We start from the raw sequence: 19030 nt of genomic DNA, 5'->3' as shown, positions 1-19030 counted from the left end.
GCCATGACCCTCTGGAGGTCCCACACAAATCTTTTGAAAATTGACCACTAGGGGGCGCTACAAGTACAAAACGTTTATATCTCATGAACGGCTCATCCGATTTTTACGTAATTTGGAGGGTACTATCTAGGGCAGGGGTGTCAAACTCATTTTCCCAGAGGGCCACACTGGAAAAAGAGAAACCACCAGCCCTCACACCGAGGGCCAGACATGTAGAGTTTATTGACGTGCTTTTGTTACTGCATGTCACTTTTTTTTTTTACATTTTGGTAGCTTTTTTCAGGATTTTTGTTGTTTTTGTTCCGACTTTTTTGTGGGTTTCTCAGATGTTTGTCACCTATTTGTAAATGTGTTGCTTTTTGTCGCATTTTTGTCTACATGAAGCCCTACAAAAGTCATCAAAAGAGTTCCTTAGCCATCATAGAATTTAGCAAATCAAGCAAAACAATGATTACATTCTTGTTTCACAGCCTGAATATGAAAACTCTCTCTCTGCTTCTGGGGGAATTTCTGAGTCTCAGAGTCAGCAAATCAGCCATATTCTGCTTTGAAGATCATGTAATTGCAGTTTAAAAAACATTTTCTTGTGTTTTTGGTTTGGCGCACAACTAGGAGGGGCATAATTTATTGTGAACTCAAACTGATATACGGGCCGGATCTAAATCTGCAAGGGGCCGGATTTGGCCCACGGGCCTAGAGTTTGACATGTGATCTAGGGCCACTCCTGAGGCCCCCCCTACAGTGGAGTACTGATTGGTCAAAGTGGGCGTGGCCTATGGGACCCACGTTTGGATTCACCACTTACACTAAAGTGAATAAGTTTAACAGGGTAGATATATAATGGGTAATTAACTGCACCAAAAATTACACATGTGGACCACTAGGTGGCGCTATAATGACGTCAAACGTGTTTTTGCTTATTACTCCCACAGTACACATCGCACATTAGAAAACCTTACATCCACGTGTTCCTTGACTCAAGCTGATTTTTGAGGGATAACAGCTGATTTACGTCCATGCTAACGTCTCCCGCTCAGTTCACCACTCGCCAACACATCCATGGGTCCGACACAGTGCAGTTCTTCTTCTACTTCTTTTTAATTGTGACTTGTAACCAGAGAAGAAGAAGTTGCATACGTTCACACGAAAAAAAAGAATGCTGGTGCATTACAGTCTATGGTCTGATGCAGAGTGATAGAGCTCTGGTCTGGTGTAGTCATTCCGGGTGCAATTTCTTTTCGTTTTTTTTTTTTTTTACTGAGTAACGGATGGGATTTGTAATGTAGCGAAATACAATCCTTCACTCAAAACGTAATCAAGTACATTTTAAAATACAGATTTGAAAAACTACTTGAAAAATACAAAATACACAACAAAACTACTCAATACAGTAACGTGAGTAAATGTATTTCATTACTTTCCACCTCAGGCATTTGACAACCAAACTAATATTCCTGGCTAGCTAGCACAGACATATATCATATCTCCGCCAAATTTAATTTTATCAGCAAAGAACTTGAAATCATTGTTCAACATCCCACTATGATCCTCTGTACCAAATTTGGCAAAGATAGGCCTTTAAGGGGCGCTATAAGCAACGTTTATTTGTTTTGGCCAATAACTCAATTCATTTTAATGGGAAATTTGCAATTGCATTATCTCTGCCACGGTAAATGCTATCACGAAAATGCTCGTTTGGCATGTGGCTCTGAGGTTCTGTACCAAATTTGGCAAAGATCGGCCATTAGGGGCGCTATAATCAACGTAGAAGACTTTTGGCCCTTTTACTCAATCAATGTTAATGGCATATTTGCAATGGGAATGTACCACAGACCTTGCAGCTCACACCTCTCAATATTTACTGACGTTTACCTCCTACCATTACGTTTTGGTTTTTGCTTTTGCGTGCTCCCCTGGTTTTATACAATAAACAAACTTCTTAACCAACCTGACAAAGTTTCTACAACGTTAACAGTGGACAAATGCAACTCTTTTCTCTCACTTTCTCAATCCAAAATCAACACTATTCATAAGCGCCAATACCGTGGGTGCTCTGGAGCTCGAGCACCGACAGAAAGTACTGAGCACCCACGTGTGCCACACTACCAGTAGGCTACATTCATTTAAAATTAAACATTGGAGTTGGTGCTGAGTGGAGCGTCTGTCATAGTGTGATTGGTTATGTTGGTGACATTGATTCTTAATTTCCCACGAAGCTGATCGCGGTTACGTGTCAGTTAAACTTCTCATCTCCAATCCTATCTGTATTTGTGAGAAGTGGTGCTGTCCTGATTTGAAAGCCTACTTTACGGCTTTATTATCCAGTTAATAGGCGCGTGTTCATGTCGGCCGCTGTCCATTTCCTAAGGTTCTGAAATGCTAACAGGTTTTGACTCCTTTTCTTTTTGTAAAGGGCTTGCGCCTGTGAGCACCCACAGAGAAAAACATGAATCGGCGCCTATGACACCATTTACAACAACCTGACCACCTCCCCTGCTCCTTCAATCACCACACCTGCCTTCCCCCCCCCCCACCCTCTCAGTCACTCTCTCATTTCTCTCTGCTGTCCCCTGTGGTCAGGGGGGTTAAAAAGTTTGTTAATTGTACAGAATTTGCAACAGCAATGTACCGCAGACCTCATGGCTAACACCTCTCGATATTTACTGATGTTTGCCTCCCCACCATCAGGCTTTGGGTCCCGCTTTCAAGCACTCCCAGGGTCATGGGGGTGACTGGCGTTGAGGGTGACGTGCGCCGGGAGGCTTGGACCCCGTCAAAACTGCTTTCAGTTCTAGTTACAAAGTTGTACCTCCCACTGAGGGAGGATAGTTAAAGAAAGGAACTATGAAGTACTACTCTGAAGTGAAATACTTTAACTGTAATCTGCTGCAGACTGAAAAACACTTTGAGACCCAAAGTAAAAGTAACTGAGGCAACTTTCTGCAGCAGGGAGGGGCACACGGGAGACGTTTACCTTCTGGGCTTTCTGCAGAAATCTCTTAAGTTTAGACAACAACACTACAGAGTTAAGTTTAGGAAAAGATAGTGGTTTTGGTTAAAATAAACCTCTTTTGGCAGACCGCTCTGAAGGCAAACTTGTCCTGTGTGCAAGGGAGGGAAACACAACTGACTTCCTGTTTTAACATCTGCTGTTTCTGCTGTTTTCAGCTGCTCTCAGAGACAAAATGGCTTCAATGTCAGAGAAGGATTTCTGCTGTTCGGTCTGTCGTGAAGTCTTTAGAGATCCTGTTGTTCTGTCATGTAGCCACAGCTTCTGTAGAGACTGTCTGAAGAGCTGGTGGAGAGCGAAACAGGCACCGGAGTGTCCAGTTTGTAGGAAAAGATCTTTAAGACCAGAACCACCTCGTAACCTGGAGTTAAAGAAGCTGTGTGAAAGTTTCTTACAGCAGAGAGATCAGAGAGCTTCAGAGGCTCTCTGCAGTCTGCACTCTGAGAAACTCAAACTCTTCTGTCTGGACCATCAGCAGCCAGTGTGTCACATCTGTCTGCATTCAGAAACAGACCCATCGATGAAGCTGCACAACAACACAAGAAGAAACTTAAGGAAACTCTGGAGCCCTTAAAGGTTTTTGAACAAGTTAAAGTGAAGTTTGATCAAACAGCAAAACACCTGAACGTCCAGGCCCGATGCACAGAGATGCAAATTAAGGATCAGTTTAAGAAGCTTCACCAGTTTCTAGAAGAGGAAGAGGAGGCCAGGATGGCTGCACTGAGGGAGGAAGAGGAGCAGAAGAGTCAGAGGATGAAGGAGAAGATGGAGGCTCTGAGCAGAGAGATAGCAGCTCTTTCAGACACAGTCAGAGCCACAGAGGAGCAGCTGAGAGCTGAAGACGTCTCATTCCTGATCAACTACAAGGCTGCAGTGGAAAGAGTCCAGCAGAGCCCCCTGCTGGAGGATCCACAGCTGCTCCCAGGAGCTCTGATAGACGAGGCCAAACACCTGGGCAACCTGAGCTTCAACATCTGGAACAAGATGAAGGACATGGTCTCCTACACTCCTCTGGTTCTGGATCCAAACACTGCTTATCGAAAACTCATCCTGTCTGAAGATCTGACCAGTGTGAGAGGGGGAGAGGAACAGCAGCTTCCTGATAATCCAGAGAGGTTTGGTTCTCACCTCTCTGTCCTGGGCTCTGAGGGCTTTAACTCAGGGACTCACAGCTGGGATGTCGAGGTTGGAGACAGTACCGTCTGGTTTCTGGGTGTGTTAGCAGAGTCTGTCCAGAGGAAGGGAGACATATGGTCTGGATTATGTATCTAAAGGTAAATACTCAGCAGCATCTCCCTTACTTCCAAACACTGTTCTCCCGTTTGAGAAGAAGCTCCAGAGGATCAGAGTGACTCTGGACTGGAACAGAGGAAAGCTGTCGTTCTCTGATCCTGATACTAACACACACATACACACCTTCACACACACTTTCACTGACAAGATGTTTCCATTCATTCTCACTGGGGGTAATCTGAAGATATCACCACTGAAGCTCTGTGTAACTAAACAACAGGTCTGATGGAGTCTGTAGTTTTAGGGTGGTGATAATAATAGTAAACTACTATTCACTTCCTAAACGTTAACGTGTTCCATCTTTTTATGTAGAAATAATATCTGAACTGAATGATAAAATAAGTTCAAACTTTATATCGGCAGCAGCAAACAGTATCAGGAGTCAGCAGATTAAATATGAAAGAATATAAACAGAATAATGGTTGTTAATATAAAGGGTAGTAAACTGATTGCAGTGGTAAAGGAGATGGCTGAATGAAACACAACAAATGGTTTTAAAAAGCTAAAAGATATGTTTATATATGTAAATATTAGGGATGCACCGAGTCCAGGATTAGGGTTTGGATTCGGCTGAATATTGGGCTTTTTGACAGGCTTTTTTTCCACTGAACCGAAGCCTACTTTGCTGCTGCTGGTTAGCTAATGTTAGCTTTCTAATTTCACCCACCCAACATGCCTTCGGTATTGGAATGGCTTTGAATGAAAACCAAAAACACTTGTAATTTACTGTGAACATTTACTGTTCAATATGTTGCAGTTTTACACACAAGAATGTGAACAACTTAAGCTTGACGGACATGTTTTGCATCTAGCTTCTCACGTTCATCTCAGTAAGCTAAGAGTACACAACAGACAACTTCTGTGTAGGCTACTTCAAAATAAAAGCACAGGTGCCCCTCAGGGTACGGTGCTCTCCCCATTCCTTTTCACCCTCTACACCTCAGACTAAACTCACAACTCCACCCACAGCCACATCCAGAAGTTCTCCGATGACACAGCCGTTGTTGGATGTGTTTCTGAGGGAAACGATCTGGGATACAAGACGGTTATCAGGGACTTTGTCAGCTGGTGTGAGCTCAACCAGCTTCAGCTTAACACCAGCAAGACGAAGGAGATGATCGTCAACTTTAGGAGGAAAACATCCCACTTCACACCGGTGAGCATCCAGGGATCGGACATTGAGGTAGTGGAGAGCTACAAATTCCTGGGCGTTCACCTAACCAATAATCTGAACTGGATCGATAACACCCATGCTCTTTACAAGAAGGGCCAGAGTCGCCTCCATCTGCGGAGGAGACTCAGGTCCTTTGGAATGGGCGGGACTCTCCTCAGGACTTTGTACGACTCTGTGGTGGCCTCTGCCATCCTTTCTGCTGTGGTCTGCTGGAGAGGGGGCAGCTCGGACAGAGACAGGAGCAGACTCAATAGACTGATCAGGAGAGCGAGCTCTGTCCTGGACTGTCCTCTGGACTCCATAGAGGAGGTGGGGGAGAGAAGAATGTTAGCCAAGCTGGCATCCATCGTGGACAACACCTCTCACCCCCTACATGACACTGTGGGGTCCCTGAGCAGCTCCTTCAGCAGCAGACTGATACACCCCCGGTGTAAGAAGGAGAGGTACCGCAGGTCCTTCATCCCGGCCGCTGTCAGACTCTACAACACCTGCACCACCAGATAATATAGTTTTCTGTTCCTGTTTCAATTACCCACTACTCACCATGGCTCTATGTATATCTTTATTGTTATTATCTGTATTTATATTTTTTCATTCCGAGTAGTTACTTTTTCAATATTATTTTTATTATGGTCACACTTCAATATCATTTATATTATGGTTGATTACTTTTGCTATGTTATTTAATTACATATTATTCAATCTAATTTCACGTCAATTACTTACTTACAAAATGTTTCGTACTTTGACCACCTCACTTTACTTTACATACTTTTTATATAATGCCACTTTACATTCATTGTTATGCATGTTGTTTATTTGGTTTGTTTTTATTGTGGAAAAACTGCTGCTGTAACAAGTGAATTTCCCCATTGTGGGATAAATAAAGTTCATCAAAAAGAATTATCGTCCTGTGACGGTTTGCAGTAACACTAAATTGCTGTTAAACAAATAAGGTTGTGTACCTTTTCACATATCAGCTGTAAATCAAGTACTGTAAATAATGTAAATAGTAAGTTTTATCACACTATAATTTACCATTTCCTTTAGACTGTTTTAAACTAAACAAAATGAATTTCTTATTCAAACAAAAATTTCACAACATGCCTTCATCATACACTGGTTAGCCAACATTTGCCAAACAAAATTGTCAGTCATCTGGCGATAGCGATGCGCTTTCCTACGATGTGAAAAGAGCGTTTTAATTCAACATTAAGTTGTTACATTTAACTATTTTAGAGGCTGTGGACGTTGTTGACTTCATTAATGTGTTCACTGTGTTAATGGACTGAGGATGGGATATTCGGCAGAATCTTAACCAGTGGAATCGGTATTCGGCCAAACCCCAAAAATCTGGTTTTGGTGCATCCCTAGTAAATATGTATGTTTGGATGAAACATTATTATTGTTGTTCTGATCTGTCAAAGGTGTAAAAATTAAAACTGGGCTTTTTCCCAAGTTTAATTATTTTTCACATTTTGTCTCCTTTTATGAGTTGTATTCCCGACATTTTTTCCAATGTTTTTATCGCTTTTTTAAAATCCATGCAGACACCCCCCCTCCTCCCCCCAGATAGTTGGAGATCTCAACCCACCCAATGTTGAACCCAACGTTACCCTTTGTGTTCTGTCTCCATTTACACTGTTGTGATTGTTTTAGTGTTTTATGTCTGTGTGTAGTTTTGATGTAAGTCATTATTTTGATATTATAACTGATTATTTTGAGATGCTGAGCACGGTTCGACATCAGCAACGGCCTGATGGCCTGGGGCAGTAAGACTGTATGTCGGGCAAGTTGATTGTTCAGCCAATCAAAGTGAGGAGTCAGTTCCTTGTAATTTGATGCTAACGTTGGGTGCAACTCTATCTTTTCTTTTTAACTCTGTAACAGTAGAACTGAATATATTTGTCTTTTGACATCAATAAATGTCTGTGGTGTGAAATAAAAGCAGTCTTGTTCATTGGTAACATTCAGCTCCACCCACTCTGTAGGAGCCATAGATTGATTAGTCTTTTATGATCTTTCCTCCTTTTTTGCGCTGTTGTGACGTTGTTGATTACTGTGGGTGTCACCGGGGGTGTGGTGACTGTATTAGTGCGTGTGTGTTCACTTGTGCGGTTTTGGCCATGTGTTGGGATGATGGCTGCAGGGTGAGCACGTGGAGAAACTTTCTGTTGACAAAATATTGCAGGTGAGGATAAATAGTAGCTTCTCTGATTGTGTTTTTGTGGAAAATGGTGTACCCCAAGGAAGTGTTATTTCACCAATTTTTTTCTCTATTATGATAAATGATATATATGATACACTTGATTATGGTATAGGTAAATCATTGTTTGCAGATGACGGCGCTCTCTGGAAAAGGGGTAAAAATGTTCAATTCATTGTTAAAAATTTGCAAAAAGCTATCGACTGTGTAGAAGAATGGGAATGGGGATTCAGGTTCTCTGTTGAGAAAACCAAGGTAGTGTTTTTCTCGTTTAAAAAAATTGAAGAAAGGTTTACGTTGCAATTGTATGGTAGAGATTTAGAAAGAGTAAAATGTGTGAGATTTTTAGGTATGCTTTTTGATTCTAAGCTTACCTGGCATAATCATATTGAAAAGGTAGTTAACAAGTGTAAATTTAATTTTCATTTAATTCAAATTAATTTCATTAATATAATTAGGTGCTTGTGCAATAAGGAGTGGGGAGCAGATATGACTTCAATGAAAAGATTATATGTGGGATTAATTAGATCTATTGTTGATTTCAGGTCCGTGGCTTATGGGTCTGCTGCAAAGTCTGAATTAAAGAAGCTTGATGTTATTCAGGGTTCAGCCCTCCGGATATGTTCAGGAGCCATGAGAACCTCCCCTATATCAGCGCTTCAGGTTGAAGTAGGGGAAATGCCATTTGAGTTGAGACGACTGCAAATGTCACTGTCATATTTTGTTCATCTAAATGACATATGGAAGACCATCCAACTAAAAGTGTCCTCATTTCAACATGGGAGCAGGCAAAAAGTAAAAGAGAGATGTTTAGTGCAAGTATACATGAAAAGGTAAAGCGAGCGGCTGTAGAACATTTCGAATTTGGTCCATCTGTAGTCTACCCACCGCACCCGCCGTGGCTGCTACCGGTTCCAGATGCTGATATAACTTTGCATGAAAAGATAAAAAATTATAAGGGGGATAGTGGACAAATGGCTATGAGGTATGTGGATAACTATTATGGGTATGTGCAAATTTTTACTGATGGGTCAAAGCAACCAGATACAGGGAAAGTGGCAATTGCATATACCAGAGTTTGATATTAAGTTTTCTGCAAGAGTTTCGGATCATTTATCAGTGTTTTCAGCAGAGTTGATAGCTATTGTGATGGCATTGCAGTGGGTAGAGCAAAGTAAACCGATAAGAGTAGCTATATGCTCAGACTCGTTGTCAGACTAAGAAAATTTTAAATCAGGTAACCCATGTGAAAGGTCTGATATTGTGTGTGAGATATTGACGTTGCTGCATAGTATTCAAAATGGGGGGACGCATGTAAAGTTTGTTTGGGTTCCGGCTCATGTAGGTATGGTTGGTAATGAGATGGCAGACAAGTTTGCTAAACAGGCTTTGAAAGCGACAAATATATCTATTCAGTGTAAAATATCAAAATCAGAGGCTAAGTCAATGATTAAAAACATGTTAAAAAGTTGTGGCAAGATAAATGGGACAGGGAAGATAAAGGGAGGGATTTTTACATTGGAAATCCTGAGGTTGGTCAGGGTCGTTTAGTATTAAGGTGTCGAAAAGAAGAGGGAATTTATACAAGAATGAGAATAGGGCATACTAGACTAAACAAAACATTACAGTTAATAGGAAAACATAATACAGGAAATTGCGAGATTTGTAATGTGCCAGAAACAGTGGAACATGTCTTTATGATATGTAGGAAATTTAATACAGAAAGGGTTTTTATGAAAAGGAAAATAGAGGGCAGTGGGGAAAGTTGTATCCTTAGAGTACCTTTTGTCTAAGGGCTCCGATCATAGAGTAATAAAGTATATGCTTGAATTTTTAAAGAACACTGGACTCATTGACAGAATATAGTTGTTTTTTTGCTTGCTTGTTTGTTCTTTGTAGCTTGCAGGCTACAGTATTCTCAAGGATGTAAGCCATAGTGATGATCATGCACAATTTATCTGGAGGGTGGCGGTAGTGCGCTAAGTTAGTCCGCATCCGCTGTTAAACAAGCAACTGAAGAAGAAGAAGACGGACCATGTTAACATTAGTTCCTGTTGAATGGTCAAAGAGAAGAGATGCACCGACGGTAAGATTTACCTTTCATTACAAAGCTGAGACTATAACTGAGGGAGGAGAGTTACAGGAAAGAGCTCTGAAGTACTGAAGAAGTGAAATACTTTAACTGTAATCTGCTGCAGACTAAAAAACACTCAAATACTCAAAGTTAAAGTAACGGAGGCAACTTTCTGCAGCAGGGGGGGGGGGGCACACGGGAGACGTTACTTCGGTAAAGTTGGAAAAATATTCACAGATTCAAACTTCTGGGATCAATAACTTGTGAGCAAAATGTTATTAAATCATGAACAACGCATATTTCCTACCGTAGTAACGTAAATAACGAGCTACAAACAGGCGCTGGAAGTCATTTCCTGCAGGGGGTGCTGGCGGAGGGGGCGGGGGGGAGGGAGGGATGTGCAGACCACTCTACCTCTGCCTCTCTCCCCCCCCCTCCATGAAGACTGCGGTCACGCCATCTGTGCTTCGGAGAAGCGCGGTCACGCCATCTACGCTTAAAAATATGTTGCGCGTCTACACAAGGTTGCGTGGTAGGCTCAAGGTGTATGCGCTTGGTGTCGGCAGACTTTAAAAAAAAGTCAAATCAAATCAAATTGTTTTCTGCAAACTCCAACAGATTATTGTTCTTCATCTCATTGACTACCACTGTGGTGATTTTCATGTTCTACTGTTTTATTATTTAATAATGGCCTGCCAAAGTCCTATACTTTATACCTGGCTATACAGCAATATTTAATACATTCATAACATTTTCAAATCAAATTGTTTTCTGCAAACTCCAACAGATAATTGTTCTACATCTCACAGACTACCACTGTAGTGATTTTCATGTTGTTCTACTGTTTTATTATTTAATAATGGCCTGCCAAAGTACTATATTATACACCTGGCTACATCAATATTTAATAAATTCATTAAAAAAAATAATCATTGTTTTCTGAAACTCCACCATATTATTGTTCTTCATCTCATTGACTACCACTGTGGTGATTTTCATGTTGTTCTACTGTTTTATTATTTTAATACAGCATAAACATAGATAGATAGATAGATAGTAGGGGTGGTACGGTTCACAAAACCCACGGTTCGGTTCGTATCACGGTTTTAGGGTCACGGTTTTCGGTTCTGTACGGTTCTTGTTATTTTTTCTTTTAATCTTTAACACTCCAGAATATACTTCAGCATATGATATATAGCTAAAATTAGCATATTGAATGCATGTTGCACAAAACATGCACACAGTGGCAGTTCTATATATTGTTTTATTTCACCAAAATGTTCCCACACACCAGACTATAAACGACGCTGGCGCATCCTCCAGGTCTGGTCAGCCTCTCTCCCACTGGACATCTCTGCAGGTGATGTCACGTGACCTGCAGCAGCACCCCACTCCACTTGAGGAGCGGTCGGCTCGGTGTCTCTCAAAATCTGACGAAAATCTTTTAAACTGACCTTTGTCGATCTGAATTGAAGACAGATTCAGCAACTGCATGGCCTATTTCTCGCTTAAAATGTTTTCAGAAACACGTTTCGGTGAACTATTTTAGTACAATATGAGATCGTATTCTGAACGAGCCGCCATGACAGTCTATTTTGAAATTAGGGACCAGCCAGACCCATGTGACGCGATCGTCCAATCAGCTGCCATGGGTTGCGTTTGTCACGCCCATCACGCTCGTCATTTCCAGTTAGTGTTTTAACATAGGTGTATAAAGTGGGGGGGGGCGTGCCAAGATGGCCGAGTGAGTAGACGCTTTCTACCGAGCTCTGCAAAGAAAAGTTTTGGAAACGGTAAAACTAAATTTATTATCTCGCCAAGCACTACTTTTTTTCTCAGAAATACTACAGCACTCGTAAGACGTATTATTGAGCAATGCCAAACCAACGCGACAGGAAAAGAGGCCAAGAGAGCGCCGGACTGAAGCTAAATCCAAATGCTAGCAACATTACTCCCTAAGGCTGGCAATGCTCTAGTTGACAATTGTCATGACGATTATACCTCCACTCTCCTGCCTCTTGCCACTGCGGAAGACTTTATGGATGATTTTCCACCTCTTCCCATCACTCCCAGTAAGTCGCCAGCACCGAAGAAAATGTTGTGCGAACCCGGATCTGAACAAACCAACACCAACGATATCATAGCCAGCCTCTCAGCACTGATAAACCACGAGGTCAGACAACATTGAAAGCATGGTCAGTGCCAATGCACTTAAAATTGAAGGTCTTAAAAGACAATTGACTTTGTGTGTGCAGAAATCAAGGATGTAAAAGCAAAGTGTGTACACTCGGAAGTGAAAATGGCAAAGAAGAAAAAACGAGTAGACACTTGGCGGCAAATGGTCTCGGGTTAGAGAGATACTCCAGGAGATGGAACCTTAGACTTACGCGGTCGAAGAATCAGAAAAGGAAAACATACGAAAGAAGGCCATCGAGGTCTGTCAGGCTGTTCTCGGAGGAAAAGAACAGGCTGGCTGACGCATATCGACACCGTACATCGGCTCGGCATTAAGCGGCAGAATGACAACAAACCCAGAGGCATCATCATCAATTCCTACTGCGTGTCTGCAGAGACGCCGTGTGGAAAGCTGCGAAGATGTCAACGCACCTGCGCGACAAACGGATTAAGATTTGCGGAGGATCTCTCTAAAGAAGACCGAGAACGAAGGAGCAAACTTTGGCCAGCGATAAAAAAAGCTCGAGAGGAGGGCAAACCAGCCTTCTTCATTGGTGGTCGCGGATTTGTCAACGGTTCAGAAGTCCCTCTGCCCACCTAAGAAACAGTCTCGCCTGCTACCTGTTAACACAAGGACACCCACTGGTTTGATCTGCACTACACTCGAAGTTGATATTGTCATATTTTTTTGTTGGTCTGTTTGTAGGACTTTACAAAGCACTTTAATTTACAAAACCACTGCCTTTTCTATTATATGTTCTGTTCTTTTAGTCCGTTTAATGAACGAGGCAGCTGATTGGGAATGCTGTGCTTTTTAGTTGGCCGGAACTATATCCTTTTCTCCTTACCGTACTTTTTTATTTTTTATATGAAGCAGCACTCGGTCCCCTTATCCAGTATTACCCTTCTAACCAATTGGTTATTGATCGCTTTCTAGTTTACTCCTTGTTCGTGTTCGTTAATAACTTTGTCTTTATCTATTGTTTCTTTAAATGCTAGGGGACTAAGACAGATTTGTAAAAGGAAAGCCTTATTTTTATTTGCCAAACAACTTCGTACAGATTTTTGTTTTTTTCAAGAAAGTCATTCCACCTCTGCTGATGTCAATTTTTGGAAATCTCAATGGGGTAACGATATCTGGTTCTCTCAGGGCTCAGAAAGATCTGCTGGAGTAACCACGCTCAAAAATACTTTCTCAGGTGATGTCTTACACTCAGACTGTGACCCCCTAGGGCACTACGTATGTCTTATTATTAGAGTTGACAACATTTCTAGCATTGTTATTAATATTTACGGTTACAATAACAAACTTGAGAATGATAAATTACTTGATTCTATAGAAGAAAGAATTACATTTTGGCTCACCAGATACCCAAACTCTATTCTTTTAATTGGTGGAGACTTTAATATTGCCCTAGATAATGCTATTGACAGGTGGCCCCCTGGTGCCTTCTCTCCATCAGCACAAACCTTAAAAGATTTATGGGAAGATTTAGCATTGTAGATGTATGGAGAGAGAAATTTCCTGATGAAAGATCCTTTACTTGGAGCAACAGGTCAGGATCCAGCCAGTCTCGCATAGATTTTTGGTTATTATCCAATAACCTTGAAAAAATAAAGTTACAGTAACTATCCATGCCACACCCCTTACTGACCATAGAGCGATTCATATAAACATCCACTTTAGTGTATCTAATACATTCCATAGATCGTGCTACTGGAAATTAAACAATTCCCTGTTAAAACATGAAAAGGTTAAGATTGAAATGATTAGGTTAATTACTCATTATTACAACAAGGCTAAAAGGAAAAATCCTACAACACTAACTGGGAACTGCTTAAGTTCGAGTCAGGAAAATTTTTGAGACAGTATGGAACCTTTGTTGCTAAAACCAAAAGAGCAGAAGAAGATGAAGTCATAAATACAATTTCATCATTTTATCAGAGACCACCCGAGGAAGTTTCAGAGGAGGATAGACTACTTCTCTTACAACTCCAAAACAAATTGGACCGAATTATATCGACAAAAGCAGAAGGAGCCTTTGTAAGGTCTAGGAAAAGATGGCTGGAGGAGGGGAGCAAAATTCTGCTTACTTTTTCCGTCTTGAAAGATACCGATCTAAATTCAATTCCATCCATAGTTTAAATATTAATGGGATCGTTACTGATGATGCTAAATTAATTGCAAATCTTTGTTCCAAATTCTATAGCAACTTATACAGCTCCAAGTATAATAAAGAAGCTACGTCTCATTTTCTTAACTCCTTAAATAATGTAAGAAAGATTGATGTGGCAGACAAAGATTATTGTGACACCCCGCTTACATTGGCAGAGGTCGCTGATTCGGTTGCTCGACTTAAAAACAATAAATCCCCCGGCACTGACGGATTAACTGCAGAACTTTATAAAGCGTTCTCAGAGCATTTGGCCCCTTTTTTACTACAGGTTTTTACGGAGAGTATAGAGAATGATTCCCTCCCTCCTAGCCTCACTCAAGGGCTGGTCACACTGATTCCCAAACCTAAAAAAGATCCGCTCCTTATTGACAACTGGAGACCTATTTGTCTGCTTAACAATGATTACAAAATTATGGCATCAATTTTTGCCAGAAGAATTAAAGAAACTCTTGACACAATTATAGATGAGACACAATCAGGCTTTATGAGAAACAGACATATTTCTAATAATATTAGACTAGTATTAGATATTCTTGACTACTCTGACTTAATATCTGAAGATAGCTTCATCCTCTTCTTAGACTTCTATAAGGCCTTTGATACAATAGAACACCAATTTATTTTTCTATCCTTAGAGAAATTTGGTTTTGGTCACTTTTTCCATAAAGCAGTTCAAACCTTATATGTTAATGGAAATAGCTCTATAAAACTGAAAAATGGAACTTCCCTAGATTTAATCTGGAACGGGGTTATTCGTCAGGGATGCCCAATTTCCCCTTATTTGTTTTACTTTGTACACAAATTCTCACAACTTATGTATGTAATAGTACTATACAAGGAATCTCTATTGCAGGTAGGGATATCATCATCAGTCAGCTTGCTGATGATACCACAATTATTATAAAATGCAAGCCAGATACCTGTTGCTATTCAAGTAATTAAGCAGTTTTCAGAGGCCTCTGGTTTATGCCTAAATATTAATAAATGTGAGCTGTTGCCTTTAAAAGCCTGTAATATACAAACTATTTGCAACATTCCGATCAAGAAAGAAGTTACATACTTGGGTATTATTATCACTAAAGATCAGAAAATGAGATGTCCGTTAAATTTCTCTCCAATCATTAAAAAAACTCAGAACAAACTGAACCAGTGGTTGCAAAGGGACTTATCTCTAAAAGGCAGAGTGCTGCTTACCAAGGCTGAAGGAATATCTAGGCTTACATACGCTGCTCTCTCGTTACACTTGGATAGTAAAATCTGTAAAGACATTGATAGGATGCTTTTTGACTTCATTTGGAAAAACCGTATCCATTATATCAAAAAAAGTGTTGTTATGAATAAATATGAATCTGGTGGGCTAAATTTTTTGGACTTCAATACTCTAAATAATACCTTTAAGATTAATTGGACTAAGCATTTTCTTAAAAACCCTTTCTCGATTTGGAATTTTATTCCCCATTACATATTCTCTCGTTTTGGTGGTCTGGGCTTTATTTTGAATTGTAACTACAATGTCGACAAAGTTCCTGTAAAACTGTCGACTTTTCACAAGCAGGGGCCTGTTTCACAAAACCAGGATAAGGGATTAAGCCGGGATTTCCCAGTTATCCTGGCTCAATTTAGCCTTGACTCGGTTTCACAAAAGCGGAGGCACATAAATCACCATGGAGATTTATTCTGTGCAGCTAGCCTGCTCCTGACCAGGCTAACAGCCAGGATTTATTTAATCCTGGAACCTTTTCTGTTCACCCAGCACTGGTTTTACCCTATTGTTATTATCAGCCTGGATTAAAATACAGCATATTGCTGTTCATTTAAGAAAAGTTATTAGTTAAAATTGTGACCATTATTTTTTATAATTATTCATGTGACAGTCATTGTTACTGTTATATTGCTGTATGAAGACTGATGTTCATATTGTTGTTAGAAGTTTGATGAATATATTATGGCAGTTTTTGAGATGATTAGAAAAGGCTGATAACATTTCAAATGTGTTTCAAATGAAGTCTGTTACTAAGGGCAATATATACAATGCTGTACATTTCTATAGTTGACCAATGCACCTTGAATTATTTTAGTTGAGAATTTATTTTTTTATTATTCTTTAACAATAAGGATCGTGTTTATTCCTCTTTCATGTGCACTGTATTTGGAATTCTTAGCACACAATTTGTGTTGTCCAGTAAACTGGGACTATAATTTGGGAGGATTGAACAATTTTAAGAACATATTCTTATTGTACAATCCTCCCAAATGATAGTCTTAGTTCACTGGACCAGTAACTATCTAGTGATGTAGGCTACTGTACATTCATATAACAACAGGTAGAGGACAACTCAATGGTTTTTGACCTTATATTTGGGGGGAAATAACTGATGAATATACTCTGTTCCATTCATGTTTACAGTGTGCATGGAATTTATCACTTAATTATCTTTATAGTTTCTAGATTTTAGTCCAATTTCTTCAGTGTCTTTATTTTCTATGTCCATACAGTATATGAGGGAGCAAGGCATATAATATGTGTAGAAAGAAACTCGTCCTCTATAAAAAATAAAAAAAACGCGAGAAAAAGCGTGGCAGATAATAGCGGACCACTGAATGCTAGTCTAAAAATATCCATTTATGAACTACTGCTCTTAACTGAAACCATTCAATGAGTCACTGTCATTTGCAAAAACGAACAGTTGTATGCTACACTTTGCATTAAAAGCGAGCAGTGGAAGTTAATATGACTTAGGAAATTTATATTTTAGCCCATAAGAGAGAGAGAGAGAGAGAGAGAGAGAGAGAGAGAGAGAGAGAGAGAGAGAGAGGGAGGAACAGAGTGAAAGAGATATTTACGCATCATATTTTAGCGTTGTAGAAAATTGATCTTGATGGTAAATTTCAAGGCAAAGAGTACAACTGTTAATTTGTGAAAATGATTAGTAGCCTAATCTCGTATGGTATGATTATGACGGTTTCAATTCAGAGCAGTGGTTAGTTATGTTTAGGCTGCATTCAGTCGGTCCGTGATCGTCTGCTGCGCTTTTTCTCGCTGTTTCATTACAGCGGCCGTGTTTCTTTTCTTTTTATACAAATCATGTGTTTCACGTCATCATACTTCCACAAGAAGCTGCTGCTCACTCTGTATAAAGTATGTACAATACGTATTCTCCCTTTTTGCATCAGTAAATCTGTGATCGACCTCGCGGTCTTTTGAGGAAAGCCGTGGACGCGCATCTATCTGAATTACTTCAGCCCGGCTCGACCTAGTCGCTCCTCCTCAGCCTGGCTTGGCCTTCGTGAAACGCACCAATCCAGGATGCACAGATTAGACTAGGACAAGCCTCGCTTTATCAGTTATCCTGGATTTAGATATTCTGCTTTTGTGAAACAGGCCCCTGGTCCTCTTAGCTTGGTCTCTTATTTACAAACATAATTTCTCACCTCACAGGTATCTAATTTGGAATAACAGAGATATTTTATATAAGAACAAGTCACTTTATTTTGAGAATTGGGTACGCAATCAGATTCTGCTGGTGGACCAACTGTTTAATGTAGAGGGACGACTTTTCTCCTATAGAGAGTTTTTATCAACATATAACATTCCAGTTACACCGAAAGAATTCGCAATTGTAATTGATGCCATTCCTTCAGGCACAATCATGCTTTTTAAGTATACTGGCAGACTTCCACCTACTGTCTCCCTCCCTGATGTGGCTGAATCACCAGTTGGAAGAATCTGTTTTTCCCAACTTCCTCATAATAATAAGAACATTCGTGCATTATTTCAGAAAGAGATTGTTTCTATTCCAAATGTTACATTTTATTGGAACAGATTTGTAAATGACATTGATTGGGAAAAGGTCTGGATGATTCCTCACAAATACTTGATAGTAAACAAGGTGAAAGAAGTATCCTTCAGAATAATTCACAGATATTACCCTGCTAATCATTACATGATTAAATTTAAAAGAGACATCAACACATACTGTTCTTTTTGTGAAGACCACCCAGAGACTGTTCTGCACCTCTTTTGGCATTGCCCACACACCAGAACATTTTGGCAAAACCTCAGCAGATTCATCATTGACCATATTTATAAAGACTTTGCCTTATTGTGGAAGGATGTTATTTTCTGCTTTTATAAACAAAGTAAAGAAAATATATTCTTCATTATAAATTTATTAATTCTTTTAGCAAAATTTCACATTCATAAGTGTAAATTCAGCACTAAAAAACCTAGTTGTGTACTTTTTCTCCATGAAGTTGAACATTATTTTAATTTGATTTCTGCCTCAAACAACAAAAAGGCTGTTAAAACTGTCAACATATGGTCCTCTTTCTCTTTATAATGACCTATAAGCTTCCCCTAGCAATTTTGTTTTATATAATGTTTATCATTTTCCTTGTTGTATGTTATGTACATGTTGGCTATTCACATGTGATTTGTACCCTTTTTTTGCAATAAAAAAAAAAAAAAGGTGTATAAAGTGGGCACTACGGCAGTAAGAGGTTAGTGCAGCTTAATAACAGTGTACTGACGAACCGTGCGGTACACACACGCTCCGAACCGAGACTAGTGAACCGAGCGGTTCGGGTGTTTTTTCATGAACCGTACCACCCCTAATAAATAAATAAATATATAAATAAATAAATAAATAGATAGATAGATAGATAGATAGATAGATAGATAGATAGATAGATAGATAGATATAGATAGATAGATAGATAGATAGATGGGAAGTAAATTTTTAAAAGGTATTTAATTTGTATATTAAGTAATGTATTTAAGTTGGATGGGGAAAGCCAAGTTACTGAAATCCTATTTAAACTTATTATTATTATAAATGACGTACTTATACTTTTTTACAATGAATTTATAAAATATGCCTATATGTCAAGGTAAACCATAGTGGACTTTGGCAGGCAATTA

At 39.7% G+C, this 19030-nt stretch overlaps 2 protein-coding genes across 2 annotated transcripts in view; one reads left to right on the top strand and one right to left on the bottom strand.

Annotated features, from left to right (window-relative positions):
* cped1 (cadherin-like and PC-esterase domain containing 1) overlaps positions 1 to 19030 on the bottom strand; it is a 77182-nt gene that overhangs the window by 35081 nt on the left and 23071 nt on the right. The gene's annotated exons all lie outside the window — the stretch shown is intronic.
* LOC120553410 (nuclear factor 7, brain-like) overlaps positions 1 to 19030 on the top strand; it is a 29546-nt gene that overhangs the window by 713 nt on the left and 9803 nt on the right. The window lies entirely within an intron of this gene.

Source organism: Perca fluviatilis, chromosome 23, assembly GCF_010015445.1.
Source record: "Perca fluviatilis chromosome 23, GENO_Pfluv_1.0, whole genome shotgun sequence".
In the NCBI taxonomy this organism is placed as follows: domain Eukaryota; kingdom Metazoa; phylum Chordata; class Actinopteri; order Perciformes; family Percidae; genus Perca; species Perca fluviatilis.
This window is presented reverse-complemented; position numbering and strand designations above follow the sequence as displayed.